The sequence below is a fragment of the Carcharodon carcharias genome, chromosome 1, assembly GCF_017639515.1.
Source record: "Carcharodon carcharias isolate sCarCar2 chromosome 1, sCarCar2.pri, whole genome shotgun sequence".
NCBI lineage: Eukaryota > Metazoa > Chordata > Chondrichthyes > Lamniformes > Lamnidae > Carcharodon > Carcharodon carcharias.
Genome location: NC_054467.1, coordinates 102624826 through 102649960, shown reverse-complemented (window position 1 = coordinate 102649960; position 25135 = coordinate 102624826). Strand labels below are relative to the sequence as shown.

Below are 25135 nucleotides of genomic sequence, written 5' to 3'. Positions count from 1 at the left end.
CTGCTAAGGCCATTAATGAAACAATTAGCCCAATTGAGAACGTTGCCCGTCCAACCTTAAGGTTGATGGGCAGGCAGAGAGCCCAGGCGGCCTTCACATTTTTTATAAAACCTCATCCACAGGTGGGATGAGGTGTTGTGGAGGATTTATTAATGAAATAAAAATTTTTATCAAAATTAATAAACGTGTCCCAGCTCATGTGACACTGTCACATGTGGTGACATGTCTGAATAATTTTCTTTTTTTTTTTACATCTTGACGACTGCGCTTAATCTCCCTGAGACAGCTCCATGCCTCAGGGAGATTTCTGCGCTCTTTTGCATGCAGGCAAAAGAGCGCAGGCCCCAACTCTCCCTCCTCCCCCCCACCCGCACAGGTAGCACTGAGTGCTACCGGGTGCGCGTCATGCTGGACGGGCCTTAATTGGCCCGTCTGCGTAAAATGGTGGCGTGCAGCCGATCACAGGTGGCGATCAGCTCCGCACCTGCTCCCAACCGGCCCGCCTGACAGGGAGAAAATTCTCCCGCATGTTGATTTGAACACTTCATGGTCACTCGGTTGGAATCCTGGAACTCCCTACTTAACAGAATTTTGGGAGCACATTCACCATATAGACTGTAATAGATAAAGAAGGCGGCCCACAATCACCTTGTTGGATCAGGTAATGATAGGCATTAAATGCTAGTCATGCCAGCAATGCCACATCCCATGAATGATTATGTTAAAACCATCATGATGGGCTTTGTATGTTGCACTGCCTCTGATTATCTCAATGATGAAGGAGCTAGTTTTTGCATGGGCAAAGCAGACACTCAGACAGTGTCCATCCCCCCATAAATGATGTACATCTCTTACAGAGGTGCCAGCATGTGAAAGGGACACCACTGTTTGCAAATCATGAATTTAGATTTATTAAGAGAAACTGAAAAATTGTTTCTAAATCAAACCAATAGTAGAAACGTAGTGAAACTTCTAAAGATCCAGGTAAGAGACTTCCTGCAATCGTTTGTGTTCTAGATAATGAAGCAAAGCAGTGGTTTGGAAACAGATTTTTGGAGCAGATGTTTGCTGGTTCCTGTATGAATTCAACCTGCTTAAGCTCACAGAATGTACAGATGTTTCATGAAATCTAGGCTGTACAATAACCCACAGATTTACGATTCAATAACTAGACAAATCTGATAAAATGGGTCGCAAACGGCTTTGGTTTTAATGGTTTTATAGTTGTGACCCAATTCATGGGCTTAACAGCCACATTGTCAATGCCTGCACATAATATTACATCTAACTCTGCTGCAGTTGTGTATACTCAGAGCTGACCTTAATATTTTTTGAGGCCCAGGGCAAAGTTAGTTATGGACCTTCCCCATGCTCAGCTAGGCTTTTTGACCCTGCCTCCCACAGCCTGTTTACCATAGAAAGAATGGATATTATTGATAATCCAAGGTACATTCTGTCTGTCCGCCCTTTCTGCAACTGCAGTTTTTTTTACAATAGCAACTTATATTTATACATTGCCTTTAACATAATAAAATGTTCCTTGGTGCTTCACAGGAGCATTCTAAAACAATATATGCCATGGAGCCACATAGGAGATAATAAGAATAGATGAATACAAGGTTAATGGTCAAAGAGATAGGTTTAAGGAGCATCTCAAAAGAGGTAGAGAGGCAAAGCCATGTACGAAGGGTATTTCAGAGCTTGGGGCCAAAGCAAATGAAAGTACAGCTACTAGTGGCAGAGTGATTAAAATTATGGGTGCAAAAATTAGACCAGAATTAGAGGAGCGTAGATATCTCGGAGGACTGTGGGGCTTGAGGAGAGTACAGAGATGGGCTGGGGCAGGGGTGGGTGCGTGGATGGGGGTAGCAGGGTTTGCAGTGTGGTGCAATGTGAGGCCATGGAGGGATTTGAAAACAAGAATGAGAATTTTAAGACCAGGCATTGATTGACCGGGACCTAATGTAGGTCAACAAGCATGGGGGTGATAGGGGAATAGGACTCGGTGTAAATTAAGACATGCAAGCAGAATTTTGGATGACCTCAAGTTTTTGGAGAGTAGAATGTGGAAAACCAGCCAAAAGTACATTGGAATAGTCAAGCTGGAGGAAATGAAGGCATGAATGAGGGTTTCAACAGCGAAGGAGTTGAGACAGCACAAAATTGGGTAATGTCACGGAGGTGGAGGTAGGCTGTGTTATTCATAGAATGGATATGAGGTCAGAAGCTGATCTCAAGGTCAGATGTGACACCAAGGTTGCAAACAGACTGACTTAATTTCAGACTTGCCAGGGAGAGGGATGGAGTCGGTACTAGAGAATGGAGTTTGGAGCAGGATCCAAAAACAATGGTTTCAATATTTAATCGGAGGAAATTATTTTTTTAAAAATTGAAAAGATAGCCCTGAGGTGACTACTAAAGGTGAAGGTGTCACCTGGGACCCTTGAATATAACAGGAATATAAAAACAAGAGTCTGCCATTCAGCCCCTCAGTACTTCAATTAGATCATGGGTGTTCCGTATCTTAACTCCACAAACCCACATAAAAGTAAGAGGAAGGTAGGAACCGAGATGATAGAAAATGAATTACAATTTCTAGATCAATTTTATTTTTACATATTGCTACAATACTGCATTCATTAATGTGCTGTTACTCAAGTCCCCTCTCGCTACCCTGCCAGTACACTGAGGACCTCCTCAGCTAGATATTCCATGGGTGTTTAAAGACAGTTCTGTGCCTTCTGTACTACTTAGATTAAATATAGTGACATTCAGCATGTAATACAAGACCAGAAGAACATAAAAGTATGAGCAAGATTAGACCATATGGCCCCTCAAACTTGCTCTGCTATTCAATACAATCAAGGCTGATCTTCAGCTTCAACTCCCCTTCCCACCTGCTCCCCATATCTTTGATTCCCTGAGAGGCCAAAACTCTGTCTATCTCAGCCTTAAATGCATTCAACAATGGCACATTCATAATCTTCTGGGATTGAGAATTCCAAAGATGTAGAACCCTTTAAGTGAAGACATTTCTCCTCCTCTCAGTCCTCTTATCCTGAGAAGGTGCCCCATGGGTCTAGATTCACAAGTCAGGGGAAACAGCCTCTCAGTGTATACCTTGTAAAGCCCCTTCAGAATCTTATTTGTTTCAATTAGATCATCTTTCATCCTTCTAAACCCAGAGAATTGGGACCAAGTTTACTCAGTCTCTCATCATAGGATACCCCTCCCATCCCAGGACCTAATCTAATGAGCCATCACCACACCCCTTCCAAAGCAAAACTATCCTTCCTTAGATATGGTGATGGAAACTGCGCAGCAATCCAGGAGTATCCTCACCATAGCCCTGTACGCTTGTAGCAAGACTTCCTTATTCTTGTACTCCAAACCCTTTGCAATAAAGGCAAACATGTCTAATTGCTCGATCTACCTGAATGCTAATTTGTTAATAAGTAAGCAAAAACTAGGCAAAAGACTGAGCACATTTCATCTTGGGTCTAATTGTGCAAGGAATTCACCAGTGCTCCTTTTGACAACACCTTCCAAACCCACAGCCACTTCATCTAGAAGGACAAGGGCAGCAGTTGGGTGGGAACTCCACCACCTGGAAATTCCCCTCCAAGCCACTCACCATCCTGACTTGGAAATATATCGCTGTTCCTTCACTGTCGCTGGGTCAAAATCCTGGAACTACCCCCACCCCTAACAGCACTGTGGGTGTACCTAAACCACATGGACTGCAGCGGTTCAAGAAGGCAGCTCACCACCACCACCTCAAAGGCAACTAGGAATGGGCAATAAATGCTGGCCCAGCCAGCGAAGTCCCCATCCTGTGAATGAATTTTAAAAATGGTAAGTTTGGCAACAGAAAAGACAGGAAATGTTCAGAAATCTGTCCCAAAATTGCACTACCTGTCCTGAATGATATTTCTATTCATTTGAAATGAAGGCTTGCCATCTACAAATGATTTACAACCCAGCTGGGCTTTTATGCTTTCTGCTTTATTGTGGTAATAGGTAGCTTACCATTGACATTTATAGCCCAATAAAAATAATTGATTGAAGCTATTGTGATGTGTTTGAGAGTGTGTTATACTACACAGCACACAAGTCTAACACAGCCTGGGGATTTTGGATAGCGGGAAAGGACCAACATTGGAACAGCCATTCTTTATGTAACTCTCCCAGTTTTCATTGTGGAAGAGGAACTCTCCTGATGCAGAAACAAAAAGTTACATGAGCTCATATACGCAGGCTGATCTTCACCTGGGTAGGAATCAGGGCAGACAATTCCTGTGCTGCTGTATCTGCTTCTGGGTATCTGGCACTTGCCTCCAGCCCCACTGCCCTCCAGTACTGGCCGACAGAAATTTCCACACAAATGCAGTTCTGAAGGTATGCCAGGTCAAGGGTCGAAATTTTTTTTTCTTCAAGGACTTTTCTTAAAAATTTCTCAAAGGCTGCTTTTTGAGTTTCGGGGACTAATTTTTGGTTTTTGAGGGCTTCTTTTTCATTTTCATTTGAGGAGTTCAAGTCACTTCTTCCTTAGTTCCTTGGCATTTTCCCCCAAATTTGGATTGTAAATACAATTCCCAGTGTACAATAATAAACTAAGGTCAGATTTGTCTTGAATTCCAAATATTTGATGCAATGAAACAGAAATCACAGGGCTATAGAGAGAGAGCATGAGTGTAAACCTACAGAAAACATTTAACATAAGGAATGAGATTCAATGTTGTAATCTAATCAGGAATTTCAATTGTAAGCTAATTGAGCTTCGCTGACAACTTAGATGAGTGGCCCAGGTTTTCACCATAACAGAGAAAAAAACTTTGTTTTATCTCATCTTTGCATGGGCCCTGAGGTCTGCCCATGGTGGGTGCTAGGTGAGTTGGCATGCTAAGTGCAAAGGGCGGTGGGTGGGGGAACCATGGTTTTGCACAGGGGCTACAAAGGACAATGGGTGAGGTGGGTGGAGGGGCATAGATTGACATGGGGGTATAAAGGGTCATAGGAGTAGATGGAGGGGTAGAGGCTGGCATGCAGAATGAGGGGTTATGGGGTGGACGGGGCCATAGGTTGGCAGTGAGGGTTTGAAGGTTGAGTGGAGGTCATGAGGTGGCATAGGTTGGCATGACTGGGGCATGGGGAGTGCTGGGTTGAGGGCTGAGTGATGGAAGATTGTTTCATGTTTTAATCTTTATTTTTAAAGCTTGGACACCGTGCCAGAGCCCCCAAGGCAGGCCTTCCATCCAGCCATCTCCAAACCTGGCATCCTCTTCAGTTCTTCCCAGGTCATTTGCCCGGATTTCTACTCCAGCCCACTCCAGAATGAAAATCTGACGTCTGGGAAGTCATTTTTAAAGGTCAGGTTCATGGAGCTGGGAATTCTCCTGACTCTGCGCACCCGACCAGGAAGCAAAAATCTGGGCCAGTATTTGTGCAGGATAAATAACATCCTTTCTTATTTTTATTCATTCATGGAGTGTGGACATTGCTGGCTAGGCCAGCATATATTGCCCATCCTTAATTGTCCTTGAGAAGGTGGTGGTGAGCTGCCTTCTTGAACTGCTGCAGTCCATGTGGTGTAACTACACCCAAAGTGCTGTTAGGGAGGGAGTTCCAGTGTTTTGACCCAGCGACAATGAAGGAACAGCAATATATTTCCAAGTCAGGATGGTGAGCGGCTTGGAGGGGAACTTGCAGGTGGTGGTGTTCCCATGTGTTTGCTGCCCTTGTCCTTCTAGTTGGTAACAGTCCTCCTCATCTCTGACTCCAAGTAAATCAACTTTAGTGCATTAATAATGTTAGTCAAAATCTACACTGAATGTGTGTCCAACAGTAATTTTACATGGCTTTACCTACTTGCACCTTCATGGAATTATGAATTTGAACTCCTTATACCTCTTTATTCCTCCTCATCCTTCTAAATCTTCCCATTGACTTTATATTTCCATTTCTTGTTTTCCTTTATTAAATGCATTACATCACATTTTTCTCATTACATTTTATTGGCTATCTGTCCACCCATTTTACTAACTCGTCTATAACCCCCTGATTTCTTTTACAACACCCTTCACAATTTGCCAAACATGCTACTTTAAGTGTCATTGTAAATTTTAATATTGTGCTCACTGTGCCCAAGTCTAATCATCTATATGTATTGAAGACAAAACTGGGCCCAGCACCATTTTCAACACTTCTCCAATTCAATCAATACCCAGTTAGCCATTATTTTTTGTTTGCCGACCAACTTTCTTCCCATGCTGTTACAGTTTTTTCTTATCACAGGCTTGTATTTGTGTAACAAACCTCCTATGTGATACTTTATCAAATATATTCTGAAAATCCATATAAACTACAGCATTCCTTCTAACTGCGAATTGGGATAAATGATAGAGGCAGAAATTTTTGCACCTTCTGCCTTCGATGGCAGTTTTGCGTCCTGCTGCAGTGCCTCACTTGTGTTTCCCTCTGCTGGGTTGAGTTTCTTATATTGCAGCATACTGCTTTTTCATTAGTGTGTTTGCTCTCTCTGCCACCCTGTTTAATCTGTGACCCCACTGGTTTGAGTTCATATCAATACCATCAGCATATTTGTCAAGCAGAGGTCTATCATTGTTGACGGTAGGGAAGAAGGAGCGTACTGTCTCCTAAAACTCAGGTTGGAGCTGCTGGCAGTCATCTTTTCAAATAATTCCATTGAATTTGTCAAACTCATCTTTAATGAATACACGTTGGCTATCCTTGAACATCAGGTGCCTCTAAATGCTCAGTAATTAGGTCCTGAATTATGTATTAATGAGTCTGTCCATAACTGAATTCAGCCTAATTGGCTTATAACTGCCCCCCTGGAAAATCCCGCCCACTAACTTTTCTATAGTTACCGCCAACAGTTGTTCCATATTCCTCTTTAGGACTAAGGGAATCAAGAGATATGGGGACAAGGCAGGACAGTTCAAAGTGATGTAGATGTTCTGCCATGATCTTATTAAATGACGGAGCAGGCTCAAGGGGCTTGATGGTCTACACATACTCCTACTTGTTACGTTCTAAAGCGTATAAACATTCTCATTCACACCATCAATTGAAAAAATATGCAAAATATTTATGTCACATCTGTTTATCTTCGTCCTCCATTAATTCATTCCCCCTTCATTCTCAGCTGTTGCTTTTGATTATTTTTTTACTTTTAGCATGCCTATGAAAGTCCTTAATATTTTATTTTTATATTACCAATTAACCTGTTTTCTTATTCCATTGTAGTCCTTCTAAACACCCTTTCCATCAAGGCCCCAGTAAACTTTCTATATTGTCCTGTGAAGAAAGAGATTGGAGTAGCTGGGAAGCAGAGTTCCATAGGAGTGACACAAGGGTTTACGATCTAGTTTATTGGAACGTTACATGGTCCAACAACATGAGGAGGATCAGAAGTAGAGAGTCATGATGAACTTGCAGCTGGCACCTGCCCACCAACTTCCCTGTCCTCATGACTCCAATAGCTCCTCTTTCTAGAGCTTGAGAGAACAGAGGTCTTCCGACTTTGGCTAATTCCTCTCTCATGTTATCGGCATCCAGGGAAAAGAATGCAAAATATGAGAATGTCATCTTGTTGCCATGAGATACAGTAAAACCTAGGTGCTACCAGAAGAAACAGGTGCTTGAAAGAAACCATTACATAATATGTTGAATCTTTTGGAGGTCACCATAGATAAGATTTTCCTGGATCTGTGCCCAAGTGCACAGAGCTCAGGGGAAATCGGGCAATCTCTTTTGCAGATGTACCATCTGACCCACATGATCTTCCTATATTTGCTTTGCCCAGGTGATCCAGTATATCTGGCCACTGGCCCAGGAAATACTCCCATCATGTATGTAAGGCTTTGAGTGATAGGCCCCTTCCAAGTGAAGGCTGAGATTTAAAGGGCCTTCTCGACATTAATGTTAAACTCTTGAAACACTCCAACGCAGTGAAAGGAAGATGGTTCCAAGTGACCTACATGGCTAATACAGTGCATTTTAGGAGTCAGTGCTAAGGCTGACCCCTCTTATCTTGTTTGATCTTGTAAAGTCATTAGACTTCTTGCGACACTGAGTGTCTGTGCATGGACTCATGGGGCAGAATTTTCTGGATTGTGGGGGTAGCGGAGCAGGAGCGGGCACGTACCCAATCACCGCTCATGATCGGGTCTGGGCCGCCATTTTACACGGGTGGGCCAATTAAGGCTCGCCCAGCGTGCTTCACAACTCCTGTGTATCGCGGGAGTGGGTGGGCGGCGGCGGGGGCATTCAGCCTGCCGAATCCAATGGTGACCCGGAGGCCTGTATAAAGGAAGGCCTGGCAGCGTTGGAAAGGCTGCTCGCAATGGTTGGGCAAAGGACTCTGCAGTGGGGCAATGAAGGTTATGCAAGTCCGGAGGGTAGGCCATTGGGCCAGGCCAGGTTGGAAGGTAGGATGGGGGGGCCAGTGTGCCCCTCGTTTTTCCGATGAGTGCTTTGCTTCCCTCCTCAAGGAGGTGGCAGCACAGCAGGAGGTGCTGGTTCCCCATGACAGGAGGAGGAGGCCCCCGCACATGACGAAATGTGCCTGGGAGGAGGTGGTGGAGGTGGTGAGTTCCCGCAATGTGGTGCGGCGCACCTGGATCCAGTTGTACTCTAGGAGGGTGAGGACAATGTTAGCATTGGTCACTTAACCCAGCAGGTAGGCTTTCCCCCACTGCTGCACCCCACCCGCCCCCCCAAGTCTGAGTGTAGTGATTGCATTGAACCATTGACGGCATGTGTCCTTCATTGGGTGGGCCAGCAGATATTGCCCATGCCGAGGTCAGCTTGGGAGGGTGGTGAAGAGATGGGTTCTGCACCCGCAGCATGTGGTACACTGAGACCCAAATTACTGTTTTGGGGACAATCTGGAGGAGCTGCACCTAGGCACAATGCTAGAACTCCAGGACATGTCAAAGTCAGGGTGATGACATGCCGGGAGGGGAGCTTCAAGGTGGCATGGCAACGATCTATCTGCTGCCCTCTGCACTCCACGTGCTTGTGCCTCCTTGCTATGGAAGGAGGCGCACCATGTGGTGCTAATGTGATGTAAGCAGCATGTGGCCAAGGGGTGGGTGGGTGGGGAACAGGCCTAGCATCTTTGTGTGAGTGTTTGGCAGCAGCGAGGTGAGGAGGCACTGGAGCCCTGCAATGTCCCACTCTGGTTGGGGTGGGCCATGCACGAACAGCGTCCATGTACAATTTGCACAAATCAATGCTCTTCTCTCATTTTCAGGAGAAGAATGCTCATAATGCTGCAGAGCGGGTGAGGACTGGCAGCGGCCAGGCGCAGTTAGCCATTCTCAGCCAGTTTCAGCAGGAGGCCCTGGATTTGGAGAGGCGCCATACGCCCAGGTCCACTGGTGTCGGTCAGGCTGGGGTGCCACAGGCAGGTATGTATACCCAGCAGTGAGGTCAGCATTGTTCTCCCAACAGCCATAGCTGTGCTGAATGTTAATGGATTTAATTTTGCAACATGGCTTGACCATTGCTTATGGAAGGATAAGCGCATAATGATCCGGGGAACAGGGATGCACTTTGTCATTGTCTCCACGTTAACTGATCCAATGTCCTTGTTCTTCCTTTCAGCATCAGCGGAGCAGTGTCAGGAGGAGGAGCAGCAGAGGCCCCTTCTCACACCTGATGGCCCTGATGTCTCACCAGCGTCACACCATCTCTACCAGGCAGGCACCAGCGCAGATACTAGCACCTCACTAGGAGTTAGAACATTGGCTAGTGTCACAGGGCACAGCGGTGAGGGCACTTCACAGTCCCTGGAGGAGCTGGCAGAGACAGCGAGTGCCCATGGCGCCAGGAATTGGAGATCTGCAGGGGACCAGGCACATGCTCAGTTGGTGCCTGATGATGTGCCTCTGGGGTTGTCCATTACACAGCAGTGGCAGGAAATGCGGCCGGGTGTGTGGGATCGTCTGGTGGAGATACAAGTGGCTATGCTTGGCTTGGTCTCTGTAGTGGAGGAGTCTATACGGACAATCGCCGAAGCAATGAACCACATGTCTGAGCAGCATGTGTCTTCCATGGAGAGAGTGGCAACTCTCGTGGAGAGCCTCCTCCAGGAGACCCATCAGGGCTTCCTGGGGATGTGCTCTGACCAGCAAACCCTCACATCAGCATTGACCTCAGCTGGTCAGTGCCAGCGTGGGAGATGGTCTGGACACCAAGTTTCACAGCTCGGTGCCCATCCATTCATAGTGAGCAGGTCTGAAGCGACCTCATGTCAGCGCAGCAGCTGCCTGTCGTCTCTGCGGGCACCTCTCAGGGCGCTCCGGATGAGGGCGGCAGCTCCTCCGCCCCTTTTCCAGTGACTGTAGCATCTGGAGAGGCTGTGACAACTGGGGAGATGCCAGCTGTGGAACTGACAGCTCCCTCCCAGGTGGGGCTGCCACTGGTTCCAAGAGCTAGAGGACAACCGCCAGGGTCATCAAGGCCAACAGGACAGCAGAGTCAGCAGGCTGTCTCAGTTGCCACTTCAAGCGATGGGGCAGCAGCAAGACGTAGCACCCGTAAACGTAAACATAAGGCACCTTAGGCACACCACGGGTTTATCACTGGCGTTTTTGTGTTGGCCTGCAATGAGGTCTTTATTATTTGCTTTGAATTGGAACACCCTTGTCATTTTGTTTCATTAATTTTCTTTGCTTGTAATATTAAATTCAGACATGTGACCATGGCTGAGGGTACCTCTTTTCGTCTGCATGTGTATGGTTTCCAAAAATGTTACGAGTGCTTTGTGGGGCATTCAGCTTTATTAACAAGGCCCTTAGTGACTGTTCCTAACCTGGAAGATTTGGCACTTAGATATCGAGTATGGAGCCAACAGCCCAGGCTTGTCCTGGAGGTCCACCTGTGGTGTGCTAGCTGAAGGTTCATTGGGATTAAAGCTTCCCAGCCAGGTGTCCCTGCCTCCCCTGGAGTATGCCCGGGTCAGCGTCTAACCCCTCAGCATTCTCCTGTATGTGCTCATCCTCGGACTCACTGCTGGACTTATCGTGTGCAGCCGCAGCCACAGCGTCGATGTCTTCATCATCCACCGCGTCCCCCCTTTCCAGCACAAGATTGTGGAGAGCGCAGCGTGCTACCACTATCACTGAAACATGATCTGGGGGGTACTGGAGTGCGCCCCCTCAGTGGTCCAGGCATCAGAAGCGCATCCTGAGAAAACCGATGGTTCTCTGCAGCACGACCCTTGTGGAGGTGTGGCTCCTATTGTACCGCTGCTCAGCTTCTGTTCTTGGATGGCGGAGAGGCGTCATGAGCCACCTTCGCAGGAGATAGCCCTTGTCACCCAGCAGCCATCCATCCAGCTGGGCTGGAGCACTGAAGAGCCCCGGCACCTGGGAGTGTCTGAGGATGTAGGCGTCGTGGGAGCTGCCTGGGTACCTTGCACAGACTTGTAGAATCAGCATCCTGTGATCACACACTATCTGCACGTTCATGGAGTGGAAGCCCTTCCTGTTGATGAAGGCACCGGGCTCACCCGCTGGCGCCTTGATGGCCACATGTGTACAGTCTATTGCACCCTGGACACGGGAGAAGCCAACAATGGCTGTGAAGCCTCTGACTCACTGTGTCTGGCTTGCCTGGTCCCAACGGAAGTGGATGAAGGTCAATGCACATCTAAACAGAGCATCTGTAACCTGCTTGACACAAGTGTGGCCAGCTGATAGGGAGACACCACAAAGATCACCCACCAAGCCCTGGAAGGAGCCAAAGGCATAGAAGTTGAGGGCAGCTGTGACCTTTAGAGCCACTGGCATGGGGTGTCCACCCACACAGTTAGTGGAGATCTCAGGCCCAATCATCTGACAGATATAGTTGACTGTCTCCCTTGTGAGATGGAGCCTCCTTCGGCACCGCACCTCAGTCATATTGAGATAGCTGCTTCACCTGTATACCTTGGCAGCAGGATCGTGGCATCTTCTGCGGCCCCTTCTGCCTTGGTCTACCTTCTGGCCCTGTACCCCTTGTGCCTGTCCTCCCAAAGGTGGCTCCACTGGAAGCTGAATGTGCACTCCTGGCCTCCTCCCCCTTCTAGCCCTCCCTTCCTCCTCAGAGGAGGTGCCTCCAGTGGAGAGTTCAGCTCCATTCCTAGGCTAAGGGAAGGCTTCCTGAAACCTGCAGGCCCAAAAAAGATTCCTTACTGCAGAGTGCTGACCTGAGGGTAAAGGGTCCAGACAAAGTAGCTGGCATACATTTTGAAGTATTGCAGATCACACAGGCAAGTTTCAATAACTTTGAAAAATCAATACTAGAGAGAGCATCCAGTGAGCCCCCTTATCCCGCCCTTGGATGAATTTTATACCAATGTGTCCTACCCACCTGCCCGTTGCGCCCGTGCGCCGACCTGAAGATTGCACAGGTGCTGAAAAATTGGCAGCGATTGGTGAATCAAGGGCCTTAAATGGCTCGTTAATTAAAGACGGGTGCGCAGAGGATATCATCGCGCGCCCACCCAACAAAATATCGCGATGGCACGTGGTGATGTCGGAACGCTCACCCGACATTACCGTGCATCATTTTATGTGCAGATGTGCAGGGCCCGCACTCCGCACGCCAATGGAAAAATTCTGCCCATGGAACCAGCACTAACTGGTCTCCTTTCACTAATCTGTTGGCATAAACTTTTGATGACCTTGTCTCTGAACCAAGAAGGGTTACAGTCCTCACCTAACTTGTGCCAGGAGCATGTCCAGTGAAACCTCAGGCAACTTGGGGACTCTGCAAGCTGACCAGTGAGGCATTCTCCAAAAATGTTGATTGCCAATGCCTTGTCCTTTAGGGTGATCTCGATATTTAATTCCTACACAAAACTTCCCACTCTCCTAGCCAAATTTCCATGGGAAGTTTTGGCAAGACCATGAGTTTTTCCTGAATATCTGAATTCACCAGGGGCAACACTGAGTCAGTCTGGCAACAAAAGATCCCACCTGCCACAGAGGAAAATCCAGGATTCAATGTTCGGAAGAATAATTATCTAGGTGAACTATTGGAGAGCCAATAGCTTTGGAACTGTAACCCCAACATGTTTTCCGTAGAAGAATAATGAAGGGAGAAAACTGGATGTAAGACTGAAAGGAGGATGAGAAAATAGAGAAGAGCATACCAAACAGAATCAGCGACACAGTAACGCCCTCTCATTGACAATATATCTCACTTTACTGTGCCAGATTCTGTGTTGATGTTTGAGATCAACGACCATTTGACAAAAACTGATGAAAAGTCATCAACCTAAAAGGTTAACTCTGTTTCTCTCTCCAAACATGCTGCCTGACCTGCTGAGTATTTCCAATGTTTCCTGTTTTTATTTCAGATTTTCAGTGTCTGCAATATTTTGCTCTTAACTTTTTACCACGTTGTGTCTTCATTCGACAACTGTAAACATACACTTTCCAGCAATAAGATAAAGGCAAAATACCACAGATGCTGGAAATCTGTAACAAAAACAAAAATTGCCGGAAAAACTCAGCAGGTCTGACAGCATCTGTGGAGAGAAAGACAAGCTAACGTTTCGAGTCCGTTTGACTCTTCTTCAGAATGAAAGAGTAGTACAAATGTGGTGAAATATATACTGTTTAAGGGGGTGGGACAGGTGAAGCTGGATAGAAGGGCAGTGATAGGAGGAGGCAAAGGAGAGATTGCAAAAGATGTCATAAACAAAAGGTTGAAGGGGTGTTGATGGTGGTGATACTGGCTAAAGGAGGTGCTAATGGCAACATTAAGAATAGAAAGCAGAATGTGCAAGTGACAGATGGCCCTAGTGGAGGTGGGGTGGGAGGAGGGAATGGTATGGGAAAAAAGATCAAAATAGGCTAAAAGGTGGGGATAAAGCAATGAATAAAAGTGGAAATAAATTAAAAATAGGTGGGAAAAAATATATATATAAAAATTTAAAAATAAATATTTGAAAAAGGGGATCAAAAAGGGGTGAGGATGGAGGAGACAGTTCATGGTCTGAAGTTGTTGAACTCAATGTTAAGTCCGGAAGGCTGTAAAGTGCCTAATCGGAAGATGAGGTGCTGTTCCTCCAGTTTGCGTTGAGCTTCACTGGAACATTGCAGCAGGCCAAGGACAAACATGTGGGTGCGGGAGCAGGATGGTGTATTGAAATGGCAAGCGACAGCGAAGTCTGGGTCATGCTTGCGGACAGACCGAAGGTGTTCCACAAAGTGGTCACCCAGTCTGCGTTTGGTCTCTCCAATGTAGAGGAGACCACATTGGGAGCAGCGAATGCAGTAGACTAAATTGAGGGAAGTGCAAGTGAAGCGCTGCTTCATTTGAAAGGAGTGTTTGGGCCCTTGGACAGTGAGGAGGGGGGAAGTAAAGGGGCAGGTGTTGCGCCTTCTGCGGTTGCATGGGAAGGTGCTGTGGGAGGGGGTTGCGGTGTTGGAGATGATGAAGGAGTGGACCAGGGTGTCCCAGAGAGAATGGTCCCTACAGAATGCTGAAGGGGGGGTGGGGCTGGGGAAGATGTGTTTGGAGGTGGGGTCATGCTGGAGTTGGCAGAAATGACAGCTTTTGATTGTTTATGACATCATTTGCAATCTCTCCTTTGCCTCCACCTTTGGCCTTCTATCCAGCTTCACCTGTCCCATCCGTGCACCACACACCCCACCCCCCCAACCTTACACAATATACATTTCACCACATTTCTACTTCTCTTTAGTTTCGAAGAAGAGTCATAAGAACTCGAAACGTTAACTCTGTCTTTCTCTCCACAGACGCTGTCAGACCTGCTGAGTTTTTCCAGCACTTTTTGTTTTTGTTTCACTTTCCAGCAATCATCATTAGGCAGTGATCTGGCAATTCTGGTTGATTTCCTGCCCACTTCTTTGCCTAACTCTAGCAAGTCAACAGCTGCTCTAGCAGAATTCGATGCAGACCAGAACTTTCTAGTCCATATAACTTAGTTTCAGACTAAAATACTACTATTACCAACCAGGTTATTTAGGTCCGGAGGCTGGGCTGTTTGCTGTGGGAGGATTTGGGGGTATAAAATATATCCTTTAAGGTCTCGAGTAGATGTAGACATCTTTTTGATTTTGTGGAAAAAAAGAAACCAAAAGTAATTTTTAGGGGTTTTTTTTAACACTAAAGGGGCATTTCACTCTCCTTCATCACACACAGCAATATCTATCAAGTGACTGTGTCATTCCAATTTGAAGATCTTAGGCTAAGTATAAAACATTAATTTGACGCTAATGTGCTTATTATGAGTCGAGCAATGGACTCAGCCAAAAAAGGGTCATTAGATGACAATTAAGTTTTGTTCTGAACACATCAAAAATCTTGAAAGTTTTCTTGTAACTGCAATCACACTGAATCTATTGCCAAAATGAGCCTTCTATATGCTTTTAATGAAACGTTTACATATTGCATTTGAAAGGACATGTGTACCTTCATTCGAGAATCACCATCTTTAGGTTTCAACAATGCTTATAAAGACAAGCATCTTACCTAGTGTCTTGTCATACCAATGCATTGTACTTCAGTGGTACGACACCATCTCGCACCTGCGGTTTGTCACACAGTGAGATCCCTGTCTCATCTAAGCAATAAATCAGGTGTATTTATCAGAGACTCGGGGGTTGAAATTCTGCTGTTAGTTAACTTTACATACTTATGTAAAATTTCCAAATGCAGTATTTTAACAAAGTTGTTAACTCAAAATAGCTCCACAAAATTTAAAAACCTGCAGTCTTTGCACTCACTGAAGGATGTGAAACTCTAAAGGACACCCTGGGTCACTCATTTACTCCTCCTGGTGGCAGGTTCCACAAATGCCTGGGGAACAGACTGTAATGCTGGTGTTTGAGCTAGGGGCCCACAGATGAAAATTGAAAAAGAAATTGGGGAAATGATGACTAAACAACAAACAGGGAAACAAGTCCAATAGAGGGTTTTGCAGCTCAGCATAGGCTGGTTGGGTAGATTTCTAAACAATGCATGCTTGTACAGGCATTATATTACTATGTGGGTGTTTATCAATTTTTTTTTTTGCAAAAATTTACTGCAATGTTCATTTTTTGTTATAATTACACTGGGATTCTTTCTAAATTTACCCAAAGTGCAACAATGGAGAATGATATGTGGGTGTGTAATAGATTCCTCTTAGCCTTTTGATTTGACTATTTTAGCATTTTCAGAATTCTCTAACTTCCATTAAAAAAACTCTGCTTTGAGTTAATTTTTGATCAATTGCACAGTACACAGACTGTTTCAAACTGCAGTGGCTATTTTGTCCAATTGAACCGATGGTGCCTAATATGGCTAACACGTGTTCAATTTCCGTGGTTCTAACTCTGCATCAATGTACAGAATCGTTCATGCTGAAATGAAGCAGGTAGACCACACTGTTACATTCTTATCACAAACTGGACTCTTGACACTAAGTGGGTAACCCATGTAGACTCTTGAGATTAAATAGTCTCAAAATAGTCTTTGAGTTATAAATATAGATTGGTTTTGTTAAAGTAATTTGCTATGTCTTTCAACTTCATTGTAAGACAACAAAAAGTAGGACTGTGTCATTTTTTTTAGAAATTATGTTTTTTTATTGTCACTCTAAGACGCTTTTTTACCCAGTCGGTCTTGCCTGCTTCTGACTTACACTAAGTGGCAGACTGCAGTTCTATCTGGGAAATGGAACCATAAGAATACAGAGACTGAATCCTGCAGCTCCCCTACCACCCCCACCGCCCCCTACAAACATTTTACATAGTAATCCAGGCAGGGCGGCAGGATTGATACTCGAATTAGACTAAAAATGGTATATTTTGTAGTTGGCAAAGTGTTGACTGTCGAATATATTGCTAACATTGTACAATCAATTGAGACATATCACTCTAAGGTTTTCCTGATGGCTTACTGGACAAACAGGCCAGGGCACTGACACTCCAAAAAGTTGTCCTAGTAACCTACTATCATTTTGGTAGGAGAACAGTGGAAATGGTATATATGGCAATGTTAGCTGTTGATGCTGTTTGTCTGGGGGGGGGGGGGGGGGGGGGGGGGGGGGCCCTTCCAGACTCTGCCAAAATTAACTGGAATTTCCAGGTGCATATGTTATGATTGTGAGTCGTCAAAACCAGAGGAAGTCCAGTTTGGTCTCCGGATAATAGTGATTCAGCTGACCTCATAGAATCTTGCAGCACAGAAGAAGGCCATTCTGCCAATCGGGACTGTGAAAGAGCTGCCCAATTAGTTCCATTCCTCCATTATTTCCCCATAGATTTGCAAACATTACATTTTCAACAATATATTCAATTCCCTTTTGAAAGTTACCATTGAATCTAGTTCATCTGTGGGAGTGGCAGAGCAATGCAACATTTCTGTGTTTAAGAGTAAAATCACCCAGACTTTCTGCTTGGGATTGCTATTTAATGACCTCTGCTGGCAATTGCATAAGTGCGGATGTCAGGTGGAGGGCAAGATCTGGCACAATGCCTTTTGGAGGGAATATTGCGGGGAAAAGAAAAAATAGCATTCCTTATCAAGAAGCCCGTCCATTGCTGGAAATGTAAACAGCAGCTCCAGCCTGAGTTTGGGAGACAGGGAACTTTCCTTTCCTCCAAGTGCCAACAGTGACAGATCTCTGCTTAACAAATATGCTGAGGGGGTAGATGTGAACCCATGCCTGTGGGGGGCAACAGAATAAACAAGGTGGCAAAGGGAGCTAGCACAGTAATGAAAGAGCAGTATGCTGCAATGTAAGAAAGTCAACCCAGCAGAGGGAAACATAAATGACGCACAGCAGCTGCAAACAAAACTACTGTGGAAAACAGAAGTTACACAAATCCCTGCCTCAATCAAGTCCCCCTGTCAGCAACTAAAATGATCACTCTTTTGGGGAGAGGAGGGAAAAACCTTATTTTATTGTGGAAAGGTCACTGGACACAGTTTACAACCAGAAATAGGTTGACAATATTTCTTCTATTATATAATTAAAATATGAACCTTATTTGTAAAAAAAGGTCCTTTGTGATGTGAAACCTCATCAAGGAATATCACAGGAAACTCATTTTAATGTTGTATATTTTGAACTGCATGATTTTAAAACCATTTCTGAAAATATCCATTGAGCAAGTGCAGAACATCATAAAATATCTTCAATAGATAGAAAGATTAAAATGATGCAAGTCTGATTCAATTTTGTTTTAATAAAGCTAATTGTACTGTAACACATCTCAATGTTTCAACTGTTTCTTTTCCAATATATTGTGGATGTCAAATGAAAATTAATCTACCAGCAGTTGAGACCATAGCAAATATTTTAACCAGACTGCAATACAGCTGCTTATTTACAGCACAGACTTGGCCATTCAGATTTTCCAGTCACAAATAAAAAAAAGTGACTGAGGCATTCCAGAACCAAACATTGATATCTTACTTTGTGTCAGTTCAGGGCAAACAATGCTCAGACTGACTTTGAATAATATCGTTTTCATATTTCTCAGGGGAATAGTCAACTCGTGTGTTTCAGCGATTATTGATAATTATATCCCACCCCTTCCCCCATGCCCTAGCAGTTCCACTGACCCTGGATCAAGAGTCTTAACAACATCTTGTGTAATCTGAAGTTTCATGCATCACATTCTGACAGCAAAGGAGACGACCATGGTGACATTTACAATGCAGCAAATAAGTTATATACTGTATTACGAGATTGATACTTATTATCAGTACACAATTAACGCTTGATTAGTGGATACCAACTATACAGATAGAATAATGCCAAATCAAGGGCAATTTGCAGAAGGCTGCAGAATTTTCAATTTCACAGAATACATTGGTATAAAGGTCATGTAATGAATGATTTGTGCCAGGATTGACCATTAAGTGCACAGCCGAGTCGTAGCAGAAGCTGTTGAACTAATCTAGTCTAATCAATTATTGAAATACAGTAACAGCAACACTGCTCAATGCCGTCGAACACAATACAGCACCATCGCCACACACCAGCTGCTTCCTGGTGTACAGCACAGGCTCTGGTCTGACCAATTCGACCTTTACAGCCCATCGCACACAAATAGCACTTTAAAAGGCACCTACCGTGGGGCAGACGAGGAGTGTGGACCTGGATGAGAATTTGGGAGCGGCAAATAAGCAGAGAGAACTGCTCACACACCAGAAGAATTCACAGCCATAAACCCTGCAGCAGGACACCAGCCCAGAGAGGAAGTAGATTTAAAATAAGCTGTCACTTCAGTGAAAAGTTTTCTCCCCCCCCCCCTTTCTCTTTTGACTGTTCAGACCATCTGTATCGACAAACTCCCAGGGGGTGAAGGGGGTTGGGGTGGTGGGGGAGCTGCTGGCCGCTACCTTATTACAGCTGAGTGCAGTGACATCCAATTGAAAAGTGCCAGCGTTTACAGAGAGTGAGATGCAGGAGTTTACTGGGGGCGGGGGTGAAGAGAGAGAGAGAGAGAGAGATGGAGAGACAGACAGACGGACAGACAAAGTGTGTGTTTGTTTGTCTGTCTGATGATCTGTCTGTGTGTGTATGTGTGCGTGTGTGTACTAGACGAGGCTGCAATAGTCAGAACTGTACTGACAGCCTTCAACCTCTGCCTTAGGTTTCAGGTTTCACAGGCAACTGGCAGCACCAATCGAGGTTACCAACCGGTGCTTCGGGGATAACCGCTTCTGTTAAAATAACTCACTGCTCAAACATTCTCAAGATCATCGCGCCGGCCTGTAAGCCACTTTGGAGTTTGTTTGTCTGCTGTTAACTGTTTCACTGCCCCAAAGGCATGCGTCAGCTGCAGTAAGTTCTCCAGTTCAGGGTTTGGGAGCTGGCAGCTGTAAGAGGGGAATGAAGCTTTTGCGTGGAAGAATGACGAATATAACAAGCTTAGGGATATATGATCAGCGGTGTCATCATGTGCAAGGGTTACACCAAATCCTTCCGCAGAAAGGCTGCTATGCAGCCCAGGCTATATGTTCTCCCATTGCAGCTTTGAAACCGGATCGAAAACTTTTGCGAAGTAAATTTTGAGAGCGATGCAGAGTCTGCTTTACAATTCATATAATAGCTGACAACTTTAAAAGCCTTCAATTCTACTAGCCAACAGGTTTTTCTTGTCAGGCGTGGCGACTTAAATGGAAGAACCAAGTACGAAACCTTTTACTTATAATACCTGTCTGCTCTTAATTCTCAAGTTTCGAATGTGTCTGCACCTGAAACACAACCTTGCCTGTGTTCTCCTGACTGCTGGTTTCATATTTCCAGCATTTATAGCCTATGCTTAGGTTTTCCAAAACTGCAGAATCTTGCTCATTTTTAAAATTATGCTATTTTTAAATGAAAGCATTCTGATTCATTTTAAAAGGAATGAATGTTTTTAACATGTTCTTAAATACCAGAACTGAGGAAAATCACCTTTCCTGTTGACTTTAATCCCTTTCCTGACCATTATATTACTCACTGTGTGAGCCCCAGGACTCAAGAACAAGTGCTTTCAAAATTGCTTCATTTATTTGGAATTAAAAGGACTTAACAAATAAAAACTATTTTAGAAAGTTTGCAATTGTTTCAATTGTCAGAAATCCCTTCAGATAGTACTTTCCTTGCTTTATAATTTTGGGACTTTGAGCACAATACAGTGGCATTGAATTCCATAGGCTGTCTATTGGCATAACACTGTAATAAGAAGTGCATGCACATCATCCTCACAGCACTGCTTTCACCAAACTATTGGCATCTAAAAATTTGCCACCTTAAAGCATAGATCATTAACCAGTTTAGGCGAAGGTGGTGGTATTGTCACTAGACTAGTAATCCAGAGACCCAGGGTAACATTCTGGGGACCTGGGATTGAATCCCACCATGGCAGATGCTGAAATTTGAATTGAATTGAATTGAATGAAAATCTAGAATTTAAAGTCTGATAATGACCATGAAACCACTGACAACTGTCATAAAACCCCAAATGGTTCACTAATGCCCTTTGCAGAAGAAAATCTGCAGTCCTTACCTGGTCAGCTACATGTGACTCCGGACCCATAGCAATGTGGTTGACTCTTAACTGCCCTCTGATAAATGCTGGCCTAGCCAGTGATACCCACATAACATAAACAAATAAAAAAGTTTATCAAGTAATTAGGAAAAGCTCAAATGGATAGAGTCAGCCAATGTCCTTAGATCTCAAATATCTCAGTTTGGTCTGACACAAATGGTTTGGATTTGAACCAAATTATGCTATAAAAAAATATGGCATCCATGTTCAGAGGGGCAAAATCTCTTTTGGTAAAATTTTTTAAAAAATTCACAGGATATGGGCATTGCTGAAAAGCAATTTGTTGCTCATCCCTAATTACCCTTGAGAAAGTGGTTGTGAGCCACTGCATTTAGCGCAGGTACAGTAGGAAGGGGGTTCCAGGATTTTGATCCAATGACAGTGAACAGCAATGAACAGCGCTGTATTCCCAAGTCAGGGTGGTATGTGATTTGGAGGGGAACATGCAGGTAGTAATCTTCCCATCAATCCACTGCCCTTGTGCTTCCAGGTGTTAGAGGTCACGGGTTTGGAAGCTGCTGTTGAAGGAGACTTGGTGAGTTGCTGCAATGTATCTTGTAGTTGGTACACACTGTTGCCACTGTGCATTGGTGGTGGAGAGAGTGAATGTTTGTGGATGTGGAGCCAATCAAGCGGGCTGCTTTGTCCTGGATGGTGTTGAGCTTCTTGAGTGTTGTGGGAGCTGCACTCATCCAGGCAAGCAGGAAGTATTCTATCACACTCCTGACTTGTGCCTTGTAGATGTAAAAGGCTTTCAAGAGTCATGAGGTGAGCTACTTGCTGCAAGATTCCTAGCCTCTGACCTGCTCTCATGACCATAGTATTTATGTGGCTAGTCCAGTTCAGTTTCTGCTCAATGGTAACCCCCAGGATGTTGATAGTGGGGGATTCAGCGATGATAATGCTATTGAATGTCAAGGGGAGAAGGGGAGATGGTTAGATTCTCTCTTTTTGGAGATGGTCATTGCCTGGCACTTGTGTGGCACAAATGTTACTTGCTACTTATCAACCCAAGCCTGGATATTGTCCAGGTTTTTCTGCATTTGGACATGGACTGCTTCAGTATCTGAGGAGTTGCAAATGGTATGGAACATTGTGTAATCATCAGCGAACATCCCCACTTCTGACCTTATGATGGAGGGTAGGTCAATTGATGAAACAGCTGAAGATAGTTGGGCCTAGGACACTACCCTGAGGAACCCCTGCAGTGACGTCCTGGGACTGAAATGATTGGCCTTCAACAACGACAACCACCTTCCTTTGTGCCAAGCACGACTTCAACCAGTGAAGAGTTTTCCCCCTGAGTCCTACTTGCTAGGGCTTCTTGATGACACACTTGGTCAACTGCTGCCTTGATGTCAAGTGCAGTCACCCTCACCTCTTCTTTTGAAATCAGCTCTTTTGTCCACGTTTGAGGTCAAGAGCCAAGTGGCCCTGGCAGAATCTAAACTAAGCATCAGTGAGCAGGTTATTGCTTTGTAAGTGTCATTTAATGGCACTGTTGACGACACCTTCCATCACTTTACTGATGATCAATAGTAGATTGATGGGGTGGTAATTGGCCAACTGGATTTGTCCTGTTTTTTGTGTACAGGACATACTGGGCAATTTTTCACATACCCGGATAGATGACAGTATTGTAGCTCTACTGGAACAGCTTGGCTAGGGGCATGGCAAGTTCTGGAGCACAAGTCTTCAGTACCAGTACCGGAACGTTGTCAGGCCCATAGCCTTTGCAGTATCCAGTGCCTTCAGCCGTTTCTTGATATCACGCGAAGTGAATTGAATTGGCTGAAGACTGGCACCTGCGATTCTGTGAACCTCAGGAGAAGGCTGAGATGGATTATCCACTTGGCACATCTGATTAAAGACAGCTGCAAATGCTTAAACTTGTCTTATGCACTGATTTACTAGGCCCCTCCATCATTGAGTATGGGAATATTTGTGGAGCCTCCACCTCCAGTGAGTTGTTTAATTGGCCACCACCATTCACGACTGGATGTGGCAGGACTGCAGAGCCTAGATCTGATCAGTTGGTTGTGGGATTGCTTAGCCCTGTCTATCACTTGCTGCTTATGCTGTTTGGCATGCAAGTCCTGTGTTATAGCTTCACCAGGTTGGCACCTCATTGTTAGGTATTCCTGGTGCTACTTCTGGCATGCCATCCTGCACTCTTCATTGAACTAGGGTTGAACTATTGCTTAGTTTGATGGTAATGGTAGAGTGCAGGAAATGCTGGGCCATGAGGTTACAGATTGTGATTGAGTACAATTCTGCTGCTGTTGGTGGCCCACAGCACTTCATGGATGCCCAGTTTTGAGCTGCCAGATCTATTTTACATATATTCCAATTACCACAGTGGTAATACCACACAACACGATTGAGGGTGTGCTCAGAGTGAAGATGGAATGATGAAGATCATCATGTGGTGGTCACTCCAACTGATATTGTCATGGGCAGATGCATTTGTGGCAGGCAGGTTGGTGAGAATGAGGTCAAGTGTGTTTTTCCCTCTTGTCGGTTCCCTCACCACCTGCCGCAGACCCAGTCTAGCAGATATGTCCTTAAGGACTTGGCCAGCTCAGTCAATAGTAATGCTACTGAGACTCTTTTGATAGGAGGACTTTACAGCGTCAACGGGGATAAGTGTGCCATTGTCATTTCCATGCCCAATTCAACACCAGCTGGCCCATCCGGTTTTGTTCCTTTTCAACTCTTCTGTAGTGGTTTGGTACAACTGAGTGGCTTTTTAGCCCATTTTGCAGGGTAGTTAAGAGTCAACTACATTGCTGTGGTCTGGAGTCACATGTAGGCCAGACCAGGTAAGGCTGGCAGATTTCCTTTCTTTAAAGGCACAGGTGAACCAGTAATCGATGATAGTTTCGTGGCCCCATTACTGAAACTAGCTTTCAGATCCAGATTTTTTTAATTAAAAAATTGAATTGATTATTTGAATTTAAATTCCACTAATTGCCATGATTGGATTTGAACAAATGCCTCCAGGGCGTTAGCCTGGGCCTTTGGATTACTAGTCTAGTGACATTACTACTACTACATAATCCCCTCTCCTGCTTTTCTGCCATCATGGTGGCTAAGGGCTGGTGCTCAACAAGATTTTACCCCATACTTTATCTGTCCCATGCCCAATGAGAACAGACTGCACAGGGATTAAAATCGTGTAAGCATGTTACCTCGGCATCCATGCTGTATTCTCACCAGCCCTGATTTTTAACTAAGGGGCTGTGTAAGGCATGCAGAGGTCTCATAAGCATTCAAAAATTCACATTCGATGGAGCAGCATTCATACTGCTCCATGATTTTAACCCAAGCCTCATGAGTCATGCACATTGTTGGTCTGTGCCTTGGAGATCTGCAGTGAATTGGCCAGTAAAGATCCAGGTAGACAAAGCTTGAAATTATTTGAAGGTTTCCTTGTGGGATAGGAGGAGCAGGAATGCTTCCTCAAATGCCACATGGAATTCTTTGGCCTCCTCTGCCTAGTCACCACAAGCATTTTGGAATTTGTCACTCCGACTCTGGGCCCCATCGCTCACCTTGCTAGGGACCATTTCCATGAGTTCTCAAACTGCTGTCATCGACTGACTATCTCAATTTTTGCAGTCAAGTGTCTAATTTGAAAAATTTAAATGCGTCCTGGGAGTTAAAATGGTATAGACCCCAGTGCGAGCTTTTCACTTGTGCTTTCATGTCCCCCAATCTCATCTGCCTCAGGAATCAAAATTGGTGCTTTTTAGATTTTTAAAGAAAAGAGTTGAATAGTCTGTATCTTTAGCAGAATGGATATATTTTCAAAGTGGTCATTTCCCTCATAGCATAATGAAACGGCAATAGATTAATAGTTCACATATCAAAATATAATTGATTTCATAACTTTATTGGGATAAAAGGAAAAAAAGCACAAATGCCAGCCCTCTATGAATCTAAGTCAGTGCCTGGCCAGCACAAGGATAGTGAAGAGCAAGGGCATGTCACTGGCCATTTTGGGAAGGGGGGTCTCTTAGAGTGTACAAGGTGTTTCTCATTCATCAGCAAAG

The 25135-nt window shown here is 44.8% G+C and overlaps 1 protein-coding gene across 1 annotated transcript in view; it reads right to left on the bottom strand.

The window, feature by feature from the left end:
* Positions 1-19433, bottom strand: part of arhgap24 (Rho GTPase activating protein 24) — a 545136-nt gene extending 525703 nt beyond the window's left edge. The window contains exon 1 of the mRNA XM_041194111.1: positions 19114-19433. The gene's annotated coding sequence lies outside the window, so the exon portion shown is untranslated. The remainder of the gene's footprint in view (positions 1-19113) is intronic.
* Between the last annotated feature and the right edge of the window lie 5702 nt (positions 19434-25135).